This window comes from Lepisosteus oculatus, chromosome 3, assembly GCF_040954835.1.
Source record: "Lepisosteus oculatus isolate fLepOcu1 chromosome 3, fLepOcu1.hap2, whole genome shotgun sequence".
In the NCBI taxonomy this organism is placed as follows: domain Eukaryota; kingdom Metazoa; phylum Chordata; class Actinopteri; order Semionotiformes; family Lepisosteidae; genus Lepisosteus; species Lepisosteus oculatus.
In genome coordinates, this window is record NC_090698.1 from 24,628,512 (window position 1) to 24,649,496 (window position 20,985).

General features: G+C 36.3%; 1 pseudogene; it reads left to right on the plus strand.

Moving 5' to 3' along the window:
* Nucleotides 1–19,419: 19,419 nt before the first annotated feature.
* Nucleotides 19,420–19,559, plus strand: LOC138237897 (U2 spliceosomal RNA; annotated as a pseudogene).
* The last annotated feature ends 1,426 nt before the right edge of the window (nucleotides 19,560–20,985 follow it).

Below are 20,985 nucleotides of genomic sequence, written 5' to 3' on the forward strand. Positions count from 1 at the left end.
CATGTGTCACTTTCTATTTATACAGTATAAAAAATTGAAGTAATTAATCGGTTTGGGCCATTCACTTTGCAACAACCTTGGCAATGATGGCTGTGTGTGTATTCACATAAAAAAATAAGAAAGTCCAGTTTCCAAATGTCCACCGTTTCCAAAAATCACCATTGCAGTTCTGTATATGCTGGAAGTTATTTTTTGAATAAAATGACACAGAGCTGCAAATTTAATTTCTGGAGCATCTTAAATGACATAGTCCTTGCAAACTGAGCTATTAAACATGCAATATCTACGCAAGATCTAGGGTTGTGCTGAATATTTTAAACTGGAATGTATGTGTCATACAGTAAAATACAGTGTCTTAAAAATGTATTCAAGCTCTCCAAGTGGTGTCCCATTTTGTGAAATTATAAAATGATGCATACACTTTTATTAAACTTGGCAACAAATACAGCCACAATTCTTTTTGGGGAAGACTCTACCCACTTTGCTTGGTGCAGTGTTTTGCCACTTCTCCTTAGCAGATTCGCTCAAAAGCGCATGGGGTTGCTAATGGACGGCATTTTTAAGTCACTCCACAGATTCTCAATAGGATTCAAGTTGGATATTTGGCTGGGACACTCAAGTACATTTATTTTCTTATTCTTAAGCCACTCCATTTTACTATTGTCCTTGAGCTTTCGATCACTCTCATGCTGAAAGGTGAGGTTTTGTCCCAGTTTTAGGTCTGAAGCTTGTTTGGTTTCTCTAAGATTTGCCAATACTTTGCGCCATCTATGTTCTCATCAGTCTTGACAAGCTTCCCAGTCCCTGCTGATGAAAAGCGAAACTATAATATAACGCTGCCACCACAATGCTTAACAGTAAGGATGGTGTCGAGTGAGGGATTTACTAAGTTCGGTTAGCATCAGATGCCATGTTTTGCATTAAGACCAATAAATTCCAATTTTGTCTTGTCTTGCTACAAAAACTTTTGCCACATACTTGCAGATCACTTAAATGCTTAGTTGCAAATTAAGAGGGTCTAAAATATTTTTTACACTTCTCTTGAGCAATGCTTTCTTCAACTTTATCCTTGGGTTGCTCCATGTTGAAATCCATTCATCCCTCCGTTTTCCAACCACTTCTTCCAATTCCGGGTCATGGGAGAGACAGAGTCTATCCTAGCAAGTAACAGACAAAAGGCAGGGTACACCCTGGATGGGATGCCAATCCATCGCACGGCAAACACACAGACACTCACGCACTTACACCTAGGGCCAATTTTCCTAGAAGCCCTTCGTAGTGAAATGAAATTTCTACCAGACTGAGGGACCTTATTTATTTAGAAATAATGTGGACCACTGTTTCTACACATAGAGGCAACACAACAATATGAGTGGCTTATTAAAGTAATGTCACGCCCTCTGCAGCCAGAGGGCGCTCCTTCTCTGTCCTGTCCCTAGTTTCCGGTCTGCTGTCCTTCCTGTCCCTCTCTTTCCCTTGGGCTATATATTTCCGGGTCTTGCACTCTGTCCTCGCTCAGCATTGACATTCGGATGTCCTGAGACCCGCCTAGCACCAGGGTGCCCCAAGTCCGCTCCCTGAGGGCATAGGTTTCTATACGGCATTCCTGAACTCTTCGCACTAATGAGCCCGGGCCTTTTTCCCGTCTCGCCGCTACGCATATGGGTCTTTTTCCGCTCTCCTGCTCCCCACGGTTAGTCCCTTTGGACGTCCGTGACAGTAATTTGTTTTCTTTCATATTAATTTTCTATTTACTTTCTTCTTTTTTATTTGTTTTTTTTTGCTTTAAATGTGTAGAGTATATTGTGTATATTAATTTCTACTTCCAAGTCTCACAGCTGCCAGATTTAATGTATCAAAATGTGAAAACCGCACAAGAGTCTTAATACTTGAACAAGGTACTGTATCACTGTCTATTCCATAACATTTCAATGTGGTGTCATCAGCAAAGGCCTTTCCTTGCTTTCTGGGAAAGCTAACAGAGGAGCGTTCGAAGAAGCTGATGACAATGACAAGTTTGCAGAGTCTTGTAAGAATGCTTTGTGAGAAAAGGTAATGAAATAGCGCCTACATCGTAAACGTCTTTGCTTTTGAGCCTCTTAGGCTGGGATTTTTGTTCTAAAGATTTCCTTGATACCAAACTATGAAAATGGAAGGAAATCAATGAGACACACAGAAGACCACATGTTAAAGCAGAAATCAAAATACAAGCATTAGGCATTCCAAACAATTTCAGCTTTGTCCACAAGCCTTACAGCAAAATGACTGAAATGTTAGTGTTCACAAAAAAGTTATTTATTTTTCCCTGATGTGCTGTGCTTCTCTGCATTCTGAAATTCCCTTATATCAGAATAGAAGGGATGACATTGTTGGCTCCATGCCAAAAACCTCAGGAAGGGCAGAATGTACAAGCTGAAATAGGAATTTTGCCAGGATTAACACATCTAATTATTCAAAAACTGCCAGGGGATCTTTAATGACTAAGTAGACAGAACCTCAGCTTCATGTCCTGTCTCAAGGAAAGCACCTCCTACAGCATAGTGGGACCTGCAAATTCTTATCCCGAGAGAAGAGTGCCACCTACTGGTCCACCAACACCACTTATAACAGCATCCTGTTTTTTTTAAATAATACTTTTAAACTATAAATATACACCTAATAAGTTACTTGCTTGAAGCTTCATCCTATAGAAGATACAAATTATTCTTCTACATTTAGTTAATTAGATTGTAATTATTCATGTGTGGATAATGTATGTATTATATCTCACATACTGTATCACTGAAATGGTCACAAAGAGAGCATTTCTATTATGTATGCCCTACATCTTACATGATCAAATTAAAATTATAATATGGAAATATGCATTAAAAGGCCTAAATATAAACCATAAGTTATGCATGGGATTTCTTGGGGATTCAGTAATAATACAAAAATGACATGAGGTGAGCAGAATTTAGTCATCTGCAGTGGGATTGCCCCTTTATATTGTTTCTATTAAAACCCCTAGATAGGATGAGAACAACTTGGTGCTTTAAAAGTTAATGAATCTGAAATTTCAACAGGCTGAAAATGATTTTACTTCACACTTTCATGACTGAATAGTTGGGGGTTAGGGTTGAAGTTGATATTTACCTTATATACATCATTGAAGAGTCACACCATTGAACAGACTAGTGAGCCTTTGGAATACTGGCTAGGACCCCTCCTAATCTCAGGATACATCCTAAAGACTGTCTCCTTCATGCGTGACATCTACAGACTCCTGTGAGGTGAATAAAGGTGCCAAAGCATATCAACAGCTTTTTATACTGCCTATGGTGATTTTAAAACATTGTATGAACTCTTGCAGAAACATACTGCAGCTTTCTGTTAAAAAAACATGGGTTTTTTATGGCTAATTTGTTCCCCTTGGCTTTCAGGCAGAGCTTGATCACAATTTTAATCTGGGGAAAATCCACCAAAGGCACGATTGCTTGACAAGAAAAGTGCTGAACTTTTGTGCTAAGGCACGAAAAGTTTATAAATGAAAACATATGTAAACCAACCAATTGAAGAAGAAAATGATTGAATGCCTCCATTAAAATGGGAAATAACACAGGTCATAAAGTAATGCTGAACTTTTTATTGGCTCCAAACCTACAGTGAGCCAATGGTAGACTCAACCTTTAATCCTTGTAATTCAGGTCCTCTTGTATTTGTTTAACAAGGTAAGGGCAACCAAGAGTAGATTATGGTTTGTACGGCTGACCTGTGCAATAAAGAGGAAAAAACAAGTGATTTTCTGAACATTAGATGGAGAAGAAAGAATTTTATGTAGGCCAAAGTTTTATTGACCCGAAGCTGGATTCAACCACCATGCAAACAGAGTGTTCCTGGAGCTTAAGCTCTTCACTAGGTCTGAGTTCATACACTCCATCTAAAGAAAGAAACCTCCCATAGCATGGAGCTCATTAATGGAACAAAAGGGGGAGACTTCATTTTAGAAAGGACAGTGACCTCTGCTGAACTACCAATCACTTTTTGAGATTCTTTATTTTCTGTTCTCACTTCAAAGTATAGATCAGGCCTATCATTACCTCAGAATCTTAGGTATTGCAGAAATGTCTTTCCTCTCACATGGAAATCTGGGAGAACACATAACACATTACAGCAGGAAAATTAAAAACATTAAGTGTTGTGTGTTGTGCATGTCTTATGTCATTTGTAAGGTTTAAGCCACTTTTACTTTAAAAAACTCTGTCCTGGGTGCCCAATTATTTTATCTACACTGAAAAAGTAATGATACCTATGTGTATATAATATCAATTGTTCTAACCTTAAAGTAAAGGAGATTGAAACAAACAGAATTGTTGAACTGAAACAAGTGAACTACATCTGAACCTCACTTTGAAGTGATAGAGACAAGAAAGCCAGTTATACTCCTGTTGGTAATAGCTCTTAACTTTGTGAGCTTTGTGTTTGTCCCAGTTCCCTCAAGCACAGAGGCTGAAAAGACACATTGCGTGTGATACATATTCAGAAATAATGCAACGCAGTCTATGAAGTCCGCTTAATTTCTTTGAAGGTCTTAAGCACTCTGACCACTTTACTATTCAGAAAAGGTCAATTTCATTTATCAAACAAATAGAGTAGGGGTGTCATGGTGGTGCAGTGGTAAGCATTGCTGCCTATCTGCATGAGGCCCTGGGTTTAATTCCAGACCTGGAGTGCTATCAACACAAAGTTCGTACAGTATGTTCTCCTTGTGTTTGCGTGAGCTGCCTCCAGGCGCTCTGGTTTTCTTCTGCAAGTCCAAAGAGATATTGGTACGTTAATTGGCTTCTGGAAATGTTGGATTTAGGTGTGTGTGTCTGTGCCTGTATCCATGTGTCTGCCCTACGATTGACTGACATCCCGTCCAGGGTGTAACCTTACTTGTGCCAGTTGCCTGCGGGGATTGCAAGACTCATAATCCTGAATTGATTTGAAAGTGGGTGGATATAAATCAGTACTGTATTTGCATCTTCAACATAAATATGGGTGTTTTATGAAAAAAAAAACATTAAGCCTAATATAGAAGGGATAACTGACACCAGTATCAATTCAACTGCATGTGATCCATGTAGTGTTTACTCATAACATTCTAGATTGCTTTATGGTTTATGATTCACCTTCACCTCTTACAAATAGAGAACATTGGATACAGAAAAAGTATTGTTCATCATTTATTGACACTCTAGAGCTCTGCAACGTGTACTCAAAACTTTCCATTGCTTAAACGTTCTTTAGTATCAACATTTGATGCCAAAACAAAGTTTTAATTGTTTCAGGATCCGCTATGATATACAATACCTGTAAAACCTCAAGGATAAACAAAGAAAAAAACAATTTAGTATGTCGTGACTTGGGCATCTGTGTATTCCTAACACAGGCCATACTTTCATGAACCAACTAGGTTTTTTTTCCTTTAACTTTCTGACCCTCTGGCTGATGGCATTTGACATTATTCTTTAAACACCAGCATTAGTGAAAACTCCCGAATTTTGTTACAGATAAATATTTTTCACTCCTTGGTCCATTCCTCTTTTTGCTGACACATTTGTTTGCATTTTTTTCAATCATAAAAATCTGATACAATCAACCATGCTTCATCCCCACAGTGGTACTTGCTTCTACCTAAGTTTCTACCGAAGGACTCCTGAATTACAGTCACACACCACCAGTGGATCCTCCAGACAATAAGGCTTTGACTGGGTCAGGAGCAGAGCTCCACTTCCCTTAATCAGAGAGGCATCTTTTCAGTTCATTCCATTGTAGCTTTTAAAGATATAGTTGAATTAATGTTTATGAACCGATTGATAAGCCAAGGATAGTAGAATTCACTCTATGAGTGGATAACCTTCTGGAGAACTCTCATTCTAGCAGAATGTTTAACACAGTCGACAACAGAAATAGAATGCAAATTGCTGTTTTTGCATATTTGCTATAATTCACTATAATTAAATCACCGTCCTTTTCTCAGCATTTAAGCATTACAACCCTTATTATTGTTTTTCAACACCAGTTTCCTGATAGTGTGCTTTCTGAAGTATATTTTGTGCTGGTTAAATCTTTACCAGTAGTCTTTAAATGAGCAAAAAAGGCCCGCAACAGTAATATTATGCAAAAGCTTTATTTGTCCATCACTGCATTTGGATATGTCTGACCTGTTGACATTTGATCTCTTAGTAATTTTTACTAATTCGGTCTTATACTCACCTCATCAGATTACTTCTCATTAACATTTCTCATGCTCACTGGCTTAATATCTCCCAGCTTTTAGTACTCTACCAGAAGATTTTCCCATCAGCACACTTGTGTTTATTTATCACAGTTCAACTCTTGCTGAAGCACCGCCTTATACACATTAGAAGCCACATCTTTTGTATCTTTTCCAGAAATGCTGATTCTTCTCAGGCAATTTTACATCCCTAGGCAACTTTCAAATTCCCAGACGCCTTAAACATGCAATCAATCTCACAATCCTTTGGTTGAATAGGGTACTTTCTTGCTCAGACTTCACGCTAGTAGATACAGGCTAAAAGAAATACCTATCACAAGTTGTGTTTTAAATCTTTAACAGTATTTTTTTTGGAACAGTTCAGAATAATTGTTCATTTAAACAATTGTTTATTTACAAATAAAATATAAAAAGTACAGTGTGGTATCTGATAAAATTCCTCACTACCAACAGAGCACATTTGTTATAACCCTTCCTATTATCATGTTTAACACAAATACATTTCCAGTTTAAAAAAATGAACATTTAAACTTGTAGGAAGCCAGTGACTGAAGTCTGGAGAAGCAAAGCACTTGAGTATCAGTATGACATCTGAAGGAGCTACCCTGAACCATTCAGTGTTTATAATTGAAAACTTAAAAAGACAAACTGTAGGATTTGACTAAAAAAGCCCTCTTCAAATTCACATAAAACTTCCAGCACATGGAAAATTTTATTTAGTGCTTTAGTAGAGAGGTAGGTTATGTTTTGATTTTACAAGGCAGGTAAAATGTTTTTGGCATTCCATTTTCCACTGTCAGACCTTTCCTAATTTAGGGTTTATGAAACATTACTGGTTTTGGTTGTGTGTGTAGATGTCCTTCCTTTGTAGGCAGGTTATGTTCTTCATCTACAATAGTTTCTATATCCTCCTCCGCATAACACTGATGATAACATGTTCCCAACTTCCTGGAAGTGTTAGGCAAGTACAGGACAGCTGGCTGTGTATATGTAGTAGTGTTGACCTTTAGAATTATCAAATGAAATAGAAAATTCCTATGAAAATAAAAGATTTTCGCTGTGATTGTTTTTTAATAAAATAATGATTAAGCTATAGTAACTCACCCTACAGTATGTATAAGCGAAGTGCTAACTGTGGGTTTTGCCTCAGAAAAACATCTTCTGATGTATGAAAGTTATCCTTTCCAATTCTACTAATTTCCCTGCCATAACCCCCCCCCTAATTTTTTAAACTTTTGGATTTTCTTGCTGCTGTTTCTGCTGAACTTATTTGCACCACTAACTATGCTTTCCAGCAAAAACACAGCTTCTGAAACAGTTTCCCAAAGCCAACTGAGAAAAACTGCATTGTCAGGCTTCTCAGCTTAGAATGACAATCATTTTTGACAGCATGTGACTCAGCTTTCCATTTCGAAGAGTCTCTGTAGACCATGTTTCTCAGCCTTTCTGGAACGTTATGCCATAATCAAAGACAAAACAATATTTCACTATAAATATTATAGTGCATGCAAGCAAAAATAAAGAATACATAAAACTACAAAGGATTATAGTACACAAGTGACTCCTTCAATGTTTGGAATATGACAGGTTTACCACAGAAAATTCATGTCAATTTGATAGCATATGACTAGGTCAACGCATGAGTGTAAATTTACAGTATTAGTTCATTCTAATATCTCTAATTTCACATATTTAAAATTCAGTCTTATTAGCACAACAAATACCTAAAAAACTTTTTATTGGAGTTTAACTTTTTTCTTTGTGAAATATTTCCTCTTAGATTTTTAGAAAGCGCAACTCAAGTTAAGACTTCAGAAAATGTAATATGAACCTACAGGCCTGATGTTAATACGTATTAATGGACTAATTCTGTTTCTTCACATAGAGCATTGTGACTTAACCTTAACTGTCAACCATGCCAAAGTATGAAGCACAGCTCAACCCAAATCCTGTGTTAAAGCTAATTTCTTCTAAGCACAGTGACCTCTCAGATGAGAGAATGACACAACGTGAACTGAATTACTTAATAATTCAATCCTGTAACCACAGGTTGTAAAATAAGAGAAATCAGGGGCATGATTTCTCAGTAACATATGGAATATGAAACAAATATATAACCTTGCACAATATGCACAAAATCATTTGTTTTTTAGAATAGGGGAAATCACAGACACACGCAAAGCATTATGTTTTTCTCATACAAATGAAGCTTTCCATAAATATTTGAGCATCCAGTCATGTCTATGAAATGTAAATGTGTAGATTTTCAAAATACTGTGTACTGAGTCCTGTTTCTTTCATAGACTCCAGAAAAATATTATTTCTTAGTGATCTAGTTTTAACTTTTAACCTAATTTGCACAACACTTGGGAAAGGTGTTCACCATGAAATATCACAACACACTGATTGACGGAAAACACAAAATTACACATCTCAAAAATCTATTTAGTAATTAATCATCTTCCTTTTCAAAAGCACACATTCTTTCTTTCAATGTCCTGCACCTTTATTGGCATCTAAGGCTGGTTCTAAAACTTTGTAGTCACACAGGAAAAAAATATTTCTGGACTTTTTCTCTGAACCTCAGTGTCATTTTTTCCTCATTGACCCACTATCCATTCTTTTTACCCTGTAACTTTGAAATAAATTGACCCTGAAGTCGAAGAGACTCTCAAAAATGTTTTAAGACTTCAGGTCCTCCATGTACTCTATGCAGGTCATGCAGTAGTGGTTGAAGCTGAAAACTGCAGAGAAATACATCAATACATCAAAGTGGGGGAAACATTTCACTAAGACCCTCCAAAAGGCAAAATTCAATCATCTTAAAAAAAAATGCTCGCATAACCTTATGCTTCCAAACACTGCCTCGCAATGCAGGGGCCCTGGGTTCAATTCCTGGGGTGCTACAGTATCTGCGTGGAGTTTGCATGTTCTCCTCATGCTCACGAGTTTCCTACAAGTGCTCTGTTTTCCTCATACCATCCATAATGGTAGGTTAAATGACTTCTGTGTGAGAGTGTGCATGTCTGTGTTTGTGTCTATCTGTCCTTCGATGGGTTGATGTCCTGTCCAGGGTGTAACCTCCCTTATGCTCATTGCTTGCTGGGATAGGCTATGGCTCCTCTGTGACCCTGAATTGGAAGAAATGGAGTAATGAAAGGTGAGCGCATGTGTGTTTTTTGTCTGTTTGTGCTGGCTCTCCCATTTTTTCCCCTAATTTATTGTTTCTAACTCTCTAAAACACACCTCCCTATTTCTTAACAATACATACTTCCTATTTACCCAGCTTTTGGGTAATCTTTTGACAGAGTCACTAAACTACTTAAACATAACCTGGTCCATAGAAACAATGAGGTAAATGAAATTTGTTTTAAGCCCTCTCTTCAATTTTTGTCTATAGACCAATGTTTTTGTAATTACAATAATTATTTATTATTAGCAGAACGGGTGTCAAAATAACAAAGTTATGAGCAAATAGTCTTATTAATTATAGATATATCAGTAAATAAACAGTCCTCATCTGTTTTAGCTCTAAGGATTATGTACCAAGAATATTTGCAAAGTAAGTCTAGGTATAACTCACAAACGCAGATCACTCCGTAATTAGTGTGTGAAGAATATCATTAAAAATTAAATATTCTGAACACAACAGAACCCATTACCAATAACTATAACAGAAAAAAACTGAAGTTTGTAGAATAGAATCCATAGTTTTTTAATAGATTAGATGGATAATGAGAATGCTCATTACTGAAAATTATGTTTTTTGGAACATAATCACATATCTTTCAGTTATAAATGTATAACAGTACATTACAACATTGCAGACTATACTCCTGATTACCCACAATTTTGCAATGTATATACAAGTGTGGGATTTGTGCTGAAATCACATCTACTAATTGAATGTACATATGAAGACACAAGAAATTAAGAAAGGTGTGAGGTCAGTTGCTAAATACAGTATCTCATTCTAGAAATTACTGTATGACTCCTACAGAATTTGGTTTAGTTTTGTTGACTTATGTTTCATGTATGTTTTCCTGCTGTGCTGTGCTTACTGTAGGTACTGTATGTCCTGGAATTTTGCCAGTTACTGCATTGGAAGTACTATGGTCATAAAGGGGTAACGTTTTAAGTCTAACCTTTTCCTAAATGTTCAGCAAAACATTTTACTTTAATTCACAGAAGGTGTCAAACAATGTTATGCTGGACTGCAAAACATACTCAAAGTTTAACAGAGTTTCACCAAATGCAAAACAAGTTCTGAATAATTGTGAGGGTGCACATTCAGACAAATTGTGTTCGCAAATGCCCCAAATAATGATAATATCCCTGGAAACAAAGGAAAACTAATTAAATAAGAAACAATTGATCTTTTCCATATGATGAATAATGCCAAACATACACAAAAGCTGCAAAAAATTGCCAGGCAATTACTTTGGTGACACATTTGGATGGTTAATTCCTTAAGTTTGATTGCTGCTTTGTAATTAAAAATAATATTCATATACACATAAAACATAATAATGAAGTGTCTGTATGTCTACACCTACCTTTGCAAGCGATGAAAATAAGTTTTCTGGAGAATATTTGTGATTAGCACACAATGTTATTGCTCAAAATGCAGACATATTAAACAATACCCCCAAAATAATCATAGAATTTGAATATTATGGTGGATTTGAAAATGGGAACACTTTCATCATGCTTACTTCAGACAAATGATATTAAACAGCTGAGTGGGAGTAGTCTGTGCAAACTTAACACCACATTTAAACCCTAGTTATGGAGGAATTGGAGAAGTCAAAAGCACACATCAACTTTTCCTTGATATTATGACAGCTTTCCTCCTCAGCTTTCTTGCACGCCTGTTGATTTCAGGAGTCCTTTGACTTTTTGGTGTTCAGTACACACTTTGGAAGGCTGGTTTTAAGCCCTTCGAAGCCGGGCTGTGGGAAGATATTCCATCATCCCCAAGCTCCTGGACCTGTGAACTCAGCCGTCAGGAAGGATTTTTGCTTCTTTATTAATGACCTGAACCTTCAAAGTAACCTTTATTTCAGCCTGTGTTAAATCACCACATGTGAGAGACGGATGCCCACAGGAATACCCCCTAGAGTGGGCAAGAAACAGAGAGACTCGAGAAAACACATACAGTTTTCTTTTGCTGGTGCTGTGTGAAAAAACATTTCTATTAAGGTAAGTGTTTCAGAGAGCCAATTCATAAAAAAGGCACATTTCTCCCTTTTTTTAAATGAAAATGCACTATGCATTTATCACACACAAACAATATTTTGCAGTTTTTCACAAAATGGCCTAGGTTATGGTACATTCATCATGACATTTATGTGGTTTGGAATGTAAAAAGAACAATTTTACTTCTGAAACACACAATGCTCCATGTTCACTTGTATTTTTCACATTACAGAAATTATACAGAACTCCTTCTCAACTCTTTTATACAGCATACTTTTTAATTACAAACAGTCTTGCATTAATAATAGAAAAATACAGTGACTGAATGATGCTTACCACAGATGTCAAATTGACCAAGATTGTGGTAATTGGTCCATTATAACACAAAATAGGTTCTTGGGCACTTAAGGGCCTTACAATTCTGAAAATGTTAGGAGTATGTTATTTTACTTAGATATTTACATCTATCCTAAAGTTTAAAGAAGTACTTAGCTGCAAATTTACATGTGTATCAGAGAATGACAGGAAAAATGGAATTGAAATACCACAGCGTCAAGTGCTTTGTCCACAGCAAGAGAATTTCACATTTAATTTTCAAGCAAAAGGCTATTTCTATGACACTGTAGGCTAAAATAAATAGGTAAACTTCTTGTTTTGCAATTTAACCTTTTTTCTATGTCATCTCAGTATCATGACTGTTAAAACGTGTGTTTAAACTAAAATAATTGATGTTATTTGACATTTCTAAAGATGTACAGCCAGGCTTAGTAGGCCTATATTTTCATGAGGAAAAAAACTGGAAAAACAGATGAATTCACGGGGAAATCACAATTTTGTAAAATTTGCAGAATTACATTCTGTGGTTGCACTGGGTGTGTGCCACTGTTTACAAGCAAATCATTTAATATTATTTAAACAAACATAATCTAGAATTGATTAAAGCTTAATGAATGTCTCCTAACAGCTACACTTGAAATATATTACTTGCTCAGATAATATTTTACGACAAATAAGCTTTCGGAATTTTCCAATTTGTTGAGAACGGAAACTGTAAAGTGGTTTGATTGATTTCACGTAAGGTCGCGTTTTCAGGCTTGCGGGCTTGCGCAAAAACCTGCAACTACAGTATATTAACTGGAGCGTTTCTTACAGTTTGACATTCCAAAGCAGGTCTGTATCTCATTTTGTGTGAGCGTCCACTATGCGTGTGTATATTTTGTGTGTGCTGAAATTAAAAAAAAATGTTTTCAAGAATCCAGATTGAAGTTAGCATATACCTTCAGCAGAATACGGAATACATTGGTTATGTTTTTAGCGGAGCGGTGTGTTCCATTAGACTTTTTCAAATGTTGTTCTTCGTGGAAGGACACGGGCCTACTTTTAAGAACGCCTTTATTGCTAATTAAGTGGTGCAGTCATTTTCATCGAGACTATAGGGTATAAACATCCATTTAACCGTTTTTATGAATACAGGCCTGTGTGCCTGTTCAAAAATTACATTTGTCCTTATTCAGCCAGGCAGTCGTCATACTCTTATACAGTCTTGGAAAAATGGAAGAGTTACTGCTGTGCTGAACATGGTCATAGTGGGTATGCCAAGTTCAAGACAGCACCGCACAGTATATTACCTCTCGTGAAATAACAAATTATTTCAAAATATATCGACAACGATAGTTTATGTACAGTATCGTAACATAAACAGAAAATGTTGGTCTTCCCCTTTTTTTAGAAATGCTTCTTTCTAAAAAATTAGGTAGAAAACGTAAGAATTTCCGTGCGGTTTTCAGTCACATATTACTTAGTCGCAGAATATTTTTAACTAATTCGTGTATCATTTATCTGTAATTTACTTAAGATTTAACTGTTGAGTTCATTGGTGTCATTTTATATAAGACTCCAGTTTTAATTTTTAAATCTTTGGAAAACCTTGAAGTTCGTATTCAAACCGATTCAAACCGTATTCAAACCGATAAAAGACTTATACAAACAAAAGACTTATAGTTAACAAAAGTTCATTATAAGCAATAATATCTCTGTGATATCTGTGATAATATCTCTGTGAGTTAAATAGGGCTTGAAGACGAAAAACCACGCACACTATTTTGTACCTTTCTTACTTCTTTACTTTCTTTAGTATATGTCTTTAAATTCCCTGTGGACAGTATCCACTATCGAAGACAGTGAATAAAAACGATTACTCAAAGATTTTTCCAATGTGGGCCCACAGCCATGTGAACCGGAGAACGCGAGCTACTGGGAAGAGAGCTCTTTTGAACAGCTCGAGTTTGACAAAGGTAAGATCATTTCAGGGAAGCGCGCAATATAATGTAAAATTACATATTGTAAACTGTAGTTGTTCCATGTTTGCACGGTATTAAATGTAGCATTTAAATTAGACCCTGTACAATAACCTGTTGTTAATGATAGGTTGCAATTTTTAAAATGTACCTACAACAAATAAAAACAAGTTAGTCCAACAGTAAAGCCTTCTTATAGTACAGTAGCGATGTTATTTTTGTTAATGTAACATAACTAATTGCATTGCACTTCGTTTAAGTTACTCTATACGTTTTTCTGGTGTCATACAATTAATTAGATACATAAGAAATTAATATATTAATATTTATAAAAGATTTGGGTTGGCTACAAATTAACACATTTAAGACATATATCTCGACTGTCCTTAGTCGACAAACAGTAATCTAAAGAACTCTTTCTGCGCAGAGTTCAGAAATGGCGCAGCAAAAACATCATAGCAGAGAGGTAAATCCTTCACTGGAAAAGCTGTAGTGCACAGAAATGCAGCACCAAGAGATCTAATGACTTTAATCCACCTCCAAAATCAATATGCTGCCCAGAGAAAGTCTCGGGTAGGCCTATACAACCGCGGTGGCTGATTATTATAAATAAACCACAGTGGTATTGCCGGTAAATACTGATCGCCTTGTAGTCATGTTGACAAATTACACATATTTTTAAAGTAAACATTAAAGCCCAAATTTTCAGTAATTCCAAATTGGTCGAAAACCTGATAAATGTAATAAAGCTACTTTTTCTCAATCATGAATATAATTAGGCTATATATCTTAAAGTGCCTGTGTAAGAGAACGTTCTCGGAGCATGATCTGGGATAAACTATCAAATTATGCAATGGTTTAATAGTTGATATTCTTAACCTTGCCTTTTAATCTTACTGCGGAGAGGAAAGCCCTTATTTTGTTTAAAGGCACAGCCAACAAGCGGATTAGTGTAGTGTTATCTTATTGGCACTCGCATTCGCTTACAAACGTTGCAGTCGAAGAATCATTGTAAGTGCTTCTCGGTGGTCTAGCTCTCCAGCATGTGAAAACATCGTCGTCATACTTTCACTACACAGGCTGCAAATATTGTTGTACGTTATATGGTGTTTTGAGAAAACAAGAAGCAGACGTTTCCCTTTTATGCCAGTGCTCACAATTCTTATATTCAGACAGGCACGGGGCCAGCAGGCAACTGGTTAAAAACTCTGACTTCCCACTTGCATCCTAAAACTCCAGCTCCAGCTCGAGTTGTAACAGCTTCCTCTTTCACTCCAGGTCCATAAAATTGCAGTTGATAGCAGTTGTTCCCAGTAGAGGATCCTAAGAAAAACAAAAGCATGAATAGCTCACATTGATTTCAGCAAATAGGGGACCGCAGGGTCATAACCATGCCCCTCCTCATAGACAAGGTCACTTCACTGAACAACTATTCAGGACTATTGGAGAAGGTCCAAGAAAACGAGTATAAATTCACTTGTATCTTTTTCTTAAGGACGATCGTTGATACCCCCATGAGATTCTCCTTAACTAAAGAAGGGTGTTTATTTGTTTAGTCCTAAGCCATTATTCACAGGGTTATAGTCACGTCGAGGGGATTGTTTCAAGTACAGTAGGTGGTGGAAAAAAGCGTTTTCTAATAAATTGAGGAGCAGTAAACCTAATAAAGAGGATTATTTCAATGATCTAATATTTATTATTCAAAGCGTTCTCGCGTTTATGCAGTTTTTAAATGTGTTGTGTTTATTGATCCACGGTAATTTTTGAAGTATTGCGTTAAATGTTGAAGTTATAAAGAGTATGGAAAGGAACTGAATTGAGCTGTTCTGGATTTTTATCGTGTAGTCTGTAGCTCATAATTTGTAAGAAGAGTAGCATGTTTTAGGTATTTCCTAAAAGTACTGCACTTTGAATTAACAGGGCAATTCTATGATGGATATGATACGAAATAAATTATCATTCACAATGTATCTTTTAAAATACATTTTAACTGTTTTGCACCTTATATAATGGATTATTATTGTTGTTATTATCGAAACTATATTGTTTCTACTAATGTGGCTGCATTCAATGTGTAAATTTAATATTTCTATGTCATGTTTCATATACAAAATAAGTGCCAATCCGAAAATATATCATGCTATTACAGTTTATTGTAGCGGGGTTATGGAATTAGCTATGGCTTTAAACTTGTGCATTTGATCTAAAAAATAAGACTTCCCAAACTTCTATATCTAATTCAAAATGGTTGTTCATCTTGTTGTAAATGCACAATAACTCAAATATGGAATTCAAAGAGTCTAATGAAAATACTGAATGTATTGTCCGGAGTTCATCGTGTAGAGAAAAAAAAAGCCAAAACTAACAAAGACTGTATTTAGATGTGTAGATTTATGGAGGTGATCTGTTACATCCTACTTCCAGTTGACCACTGCTACATTTCAGTTAATTTCCTCATGGACTTGTAGAAATTCTATCCCCAGTTTGAGCAGAGCGGGTCAGTCAAAACATGATAATCTGTTTAGCATATGTGCTGAAGATAGGGACCACCACCAAACAGCTCGCGAAAGTGGAGAGCAGTTAAGGAAAGGGGAAAGTGAAGAAAGAAAAACTCGCTATGCGCGTTTTAGTGTACAAAAGGTCGCGTAGTGCTATCAGTTTGGTGATAAAAGGTGTGAAAACGTCCTCACAAAGATAAGGCCTCTAATAAATAAAGTTGATCATGTTTGGACATCTTTTTTTAAACCACATTTTATCTTCTTTTAAATGTAAAAGTGCCCACATATTTCTTGCTCGTCGATTTTCAGCCTATATGAAGTTTTGTTTCGGTGAAAAATAGACTAAAACTGAACGGGAAATCCCTCAAACACGTCTGTGTGTTGAGAGCGCAAGGGTGGTGGAGCAATTAAATTGGTTGATGAAACCCTTTCTGAGCACCTAGACATTTAGCACACAAAAGCAAACAAAAATCGGATGTTTTTTTATCTACAGTTATGTCGATCTATGATTCCGTCAAAAATCAAAGTTACGTTGACAGTAAAAACAAATACCACAAAAAAGGCACACTTCATTAGCCACAGCACATGTGGCACCTGCAAAACAAACAACAAACTGGGTCTCGATGTATCCCTGAAATTAATGTTATCTAGACGCACGTTTCGTTGTTTTAGAACACGTAATAAAACCCTAAATTTCGAATGTGCATGGAATCTTTACACTTTGTATAATGTGCAGAGAAAAAGATGCAGTCTACAATTCAATGCAGCGGGTCTATTGAAACACAAATAAACCAGAGCCGTAATGGAACACGGAACTTTGCGCTGGGAAGAGCTCTATTCATCCGCCGCGACTCAGCCCTGGAACGGAACTTCAGATGTAGCTTGTAAGGGTTTAGGCTTTGAGCTAATGAGTAGGTTATATAAGTCCACATCTGCACTGCTCTTTTATAATATGGATAACCACAAGTACCTAAACCTGTATTGTCATTGTGTTAAGCTTTCAAAGTGCACTTGTTAAGTACCATGGCATACATTTCTTTCCTAGATAATTATTTTATAAGTGTTTCCTTTGTGGTGCTTTTTCACTTCCTCTGTCAGTGTAGTCTTCTGTGGAAATATTTGAACATTAGAGTGCTTAGCAAGCTGACTGATCAGTAATATATAAATCTATCACAGTATTTTTGTAAGAACAAGCAAACTGATCCGTAAATATTTAACCCTATCACAATTAACTGGGTTTTGAAGGTTCTTGTTGCTCTATATAATACATATATGATTGTAAATAAAGCAACCCAAAGACAATCCAGACGTTTTTGGCATTAAAATGTGTTCTTTAAAGAAAAGCTAATTTCCACAATGACAACAACAAATACTGTAAGAATGAGAAGAAATTTACTTTTACAGTTTGATATTCAATCATAAGATATGGTTGATAACAGTTAAAAATAAAGTTGATAAATAACACCTAACACCTATGCATAGAACAAAGCAGCCAGGATAAAATAAAAGTCCTTAAATAAACGTCTGGGCACCTGTCTAAATACCATTTCCAGTGCAGGCCTAAGAAGAAAAGTCAAAGCCATGCTTAGTGTCATTTAGTTTTCAAAGCTATGTTGAATTAGTTACATTTTGAAAAGTCAACATGAGTGCAAAAGCCTTTTTGATGACAAACCACAGGAACCATGAGGGGCACAAAATGGGCTTCTCCGGTGACAGACCTTCCCCTGTGGTCCTGTTTATAAAAAGTCTGTTGGCCCGTGTTCTGGCTTCTCCTTATTTCAGTCGATTTGTCGTTCCAGATCTGAGGAAACCTGTTTCAGCATGACGCACAGCAACATATTAAGAACTGGTCCTACACATTACTATGGTTCTAGTAACTCGGCAGCTTTTGATGATTAAACCTCTTGTGACTTTGCTAAACTCAAGTATAAGTTCCAACACCACCTATTGCCTTTTCATTGATATTCTGTTGCATCTATGAAATGTTGGTTTTAATGCCCTCAATTTTTACTCTGCTTGTGGGTTAAAAAACATCTAATTAGGTTATTATTAGTTTTCTTTTTTGAAGAAGGCATAATACAACATTTGGGTTGCATAAGGGTACCAAGTTAATCATTCATTTTTATGACACTAAATTTATTTAGCAGTTACACAGTACAACACTGATCTGTAGAATGGAATAGACACAAACACATGTGTCTGTGAGCCTAAGCAAGTGACACATGCAGATCCTGAAGCACACACTCATGCCCAAAATGGGAGTTTAGTGCTGGTGTGCTCAGAAACCAGTTAAGCATTTTACTTTGTGTTGTTTGATTCAATATGCTTGCTTATCAGATGATAAAAGAGAATTGTGTGTTATGTCAAAGTTTACTCCTCAGTTAAATATTGAGAATTGATTCATACATTAGAACCATAGAATCAAAGATACATTGTGTAACACTGAGGCTCAAATGTCTGTTTCTTTTTTCCCCTTAAAAGCTAGGATGTTTATATATCACATCTCCACAAGTTGCAAAATGCTTTAGATACCTTTGCATCACATTACTGTTTAATAATGAGCATATTTCAATTTTCACAAACTATTTGTCAATATAAGCATAACATGTTTTGTCACATACCTCCCCGGTGTCAATATGCAAATTATGTACATTTCTATGCAGCAATGAAAATAAATGCACCTAGAAAAACAACACCCTAACTTGAACATTTAAAGGTAAAGGCAGAATTGAATGTGGTTGTAATAAATCTTTGCCCAAGAAAATGTTCATATCATATAATATTGGAGAAGAAATACATGAGAAATCATTGAAGGAGCATGCAAAGGAATACAAAATAGAATCATACGAAGAAATGAACCCATTTTAAGTTTTAATTAACAAAAGAGACAATTTTCAGCACAGTTGTGTTGTGAGGTTGTGAGAAATAAGCATCCTGCTTGTTAATGAAAAGTTGCCTGGATCATCCATCCTTTTCTAAACCACTTATCCTGTACATTGTGATGAGGGGAGCCAGAGCCTAAAACCAGCAAGCAACTAGGCACAAGGTGGGATACACCCTGGATGGGACACCAGTCCATCACAGGGCAGACACAGACATAAATACACACTCACAGGGCTAATTTTCCCAGAAGACAACTCACCTACCGATATGTCTTCAGAACATCGCTTCTGACCTATGGCTCAGATCAAGTGCAGTTCCTGTTCTTATCAGTTTGGTATCTGATATGCCTCCTGTGAGGGGGGCATGTATTGAATGTCTTTAGAACATGGGAGGAAACGGGAGCACCAAGACGAAATCCATATAAAGCTAGGAAAACATACAAACTCCACACAGATAGCACCTCAGGTCAGGAATTGAAGCCAGGGCTACAGCAATGCTTACCACTGTGCCAGTGTGCCTCTCTGCATGGAACATGAGTATCTCAATAGAAACGTCTTTATGCAAAACGAACCGTATGGAGAGAGAAAGAAATGCAATCCATTAAGTATGCTACCCTGACAAAATAAGTAATACGAAAGTATGAGCATCTAGAAACAAAATGGATAGATGCTCAATCAATAACTTGGATATTACATTCCCAAACAAGTTTAACTAAACTTGTTTCTCTTGATTAATTATTGTGATGCACTAGCAATTAAAGATGCCGGTGAAATATATCAGTTTTGGATCCCTTTGGAGAAAACAAGTTTGTAACTTATTCAAAAACAATACAAAAGTGTATTATCACAGTCTGTCGCAAATACATGTGATACCTACTGGTATTTTACATGGAGGGTTTATGCCTAAGAAAATGTAGACCTGAAGACCTAAGCATTTTTCTGTATTTGCGCAAAGACTACAAATAAAGAAAGCAGGGATAGAGTGTTCTAGAAAAGAACATCTAGCCAAGCCATTTAATTTCTCATCTACTTATCACCTGTTAGAGAGAAAATTAAGACATTCCATATTTCAAAACGCACTTTCATCATCTCGTAAAACAGTAACACAGGAACATGTGAAGGATTAGCTGCTTGACCAATAAACTGAGTACCATCATGTTGAAAATCCTACATTTCTGTATCATTCAGTATTTCGTGTAAAGCATGAGTATAGTACCAGATCTGCTTTTGGATTAAGCAGTTATTGAAAATTGAAAGGGATGATGGGTAATTATACTCAAATCAAGGAATCAAAAATCCTGAAACTGCACAATGCCTTTTCTCCCATTGGGTCCTTTGTTGGCTCAATTGCTGATTAGACTATTCACCGAAATGAGGATAAGTATACCTTCCTGATTTCTTAAGGCCATTAGTTTGTTTGTCATATTCTTTTGGTCTAATGACAGCATAAAAAATGAAATCTCAGTACTGATCGGTATGTAAATTAGCTGTTTGTGGTCTAATACACAACAGTGACTTTGTGCTTTTATGCTACAAGTTTAGACAATTTTCTAAACTATATACTATATATACTATTCATGACAAAGCCAATACAGTACTGCAGGAAAATGATATTGTGAGACACCCACAGAAGATGCAGCATGTCGGTTCTACACAATAACTTATCTATAAATATGTAGGCTTCAGAGTTTTTTTAAAATACAAGACCATTTTTTTTCTTTGAAAAATATAGGGCTCTATATGCAAAACACAATGGAATTTCAATCCCTCTTGCTTTCCATGGGGACTTATTATATTGGGCCCAAAATGTTATTTTGAGGGATCTCATCTCTCTGCTCTTCTTGTCT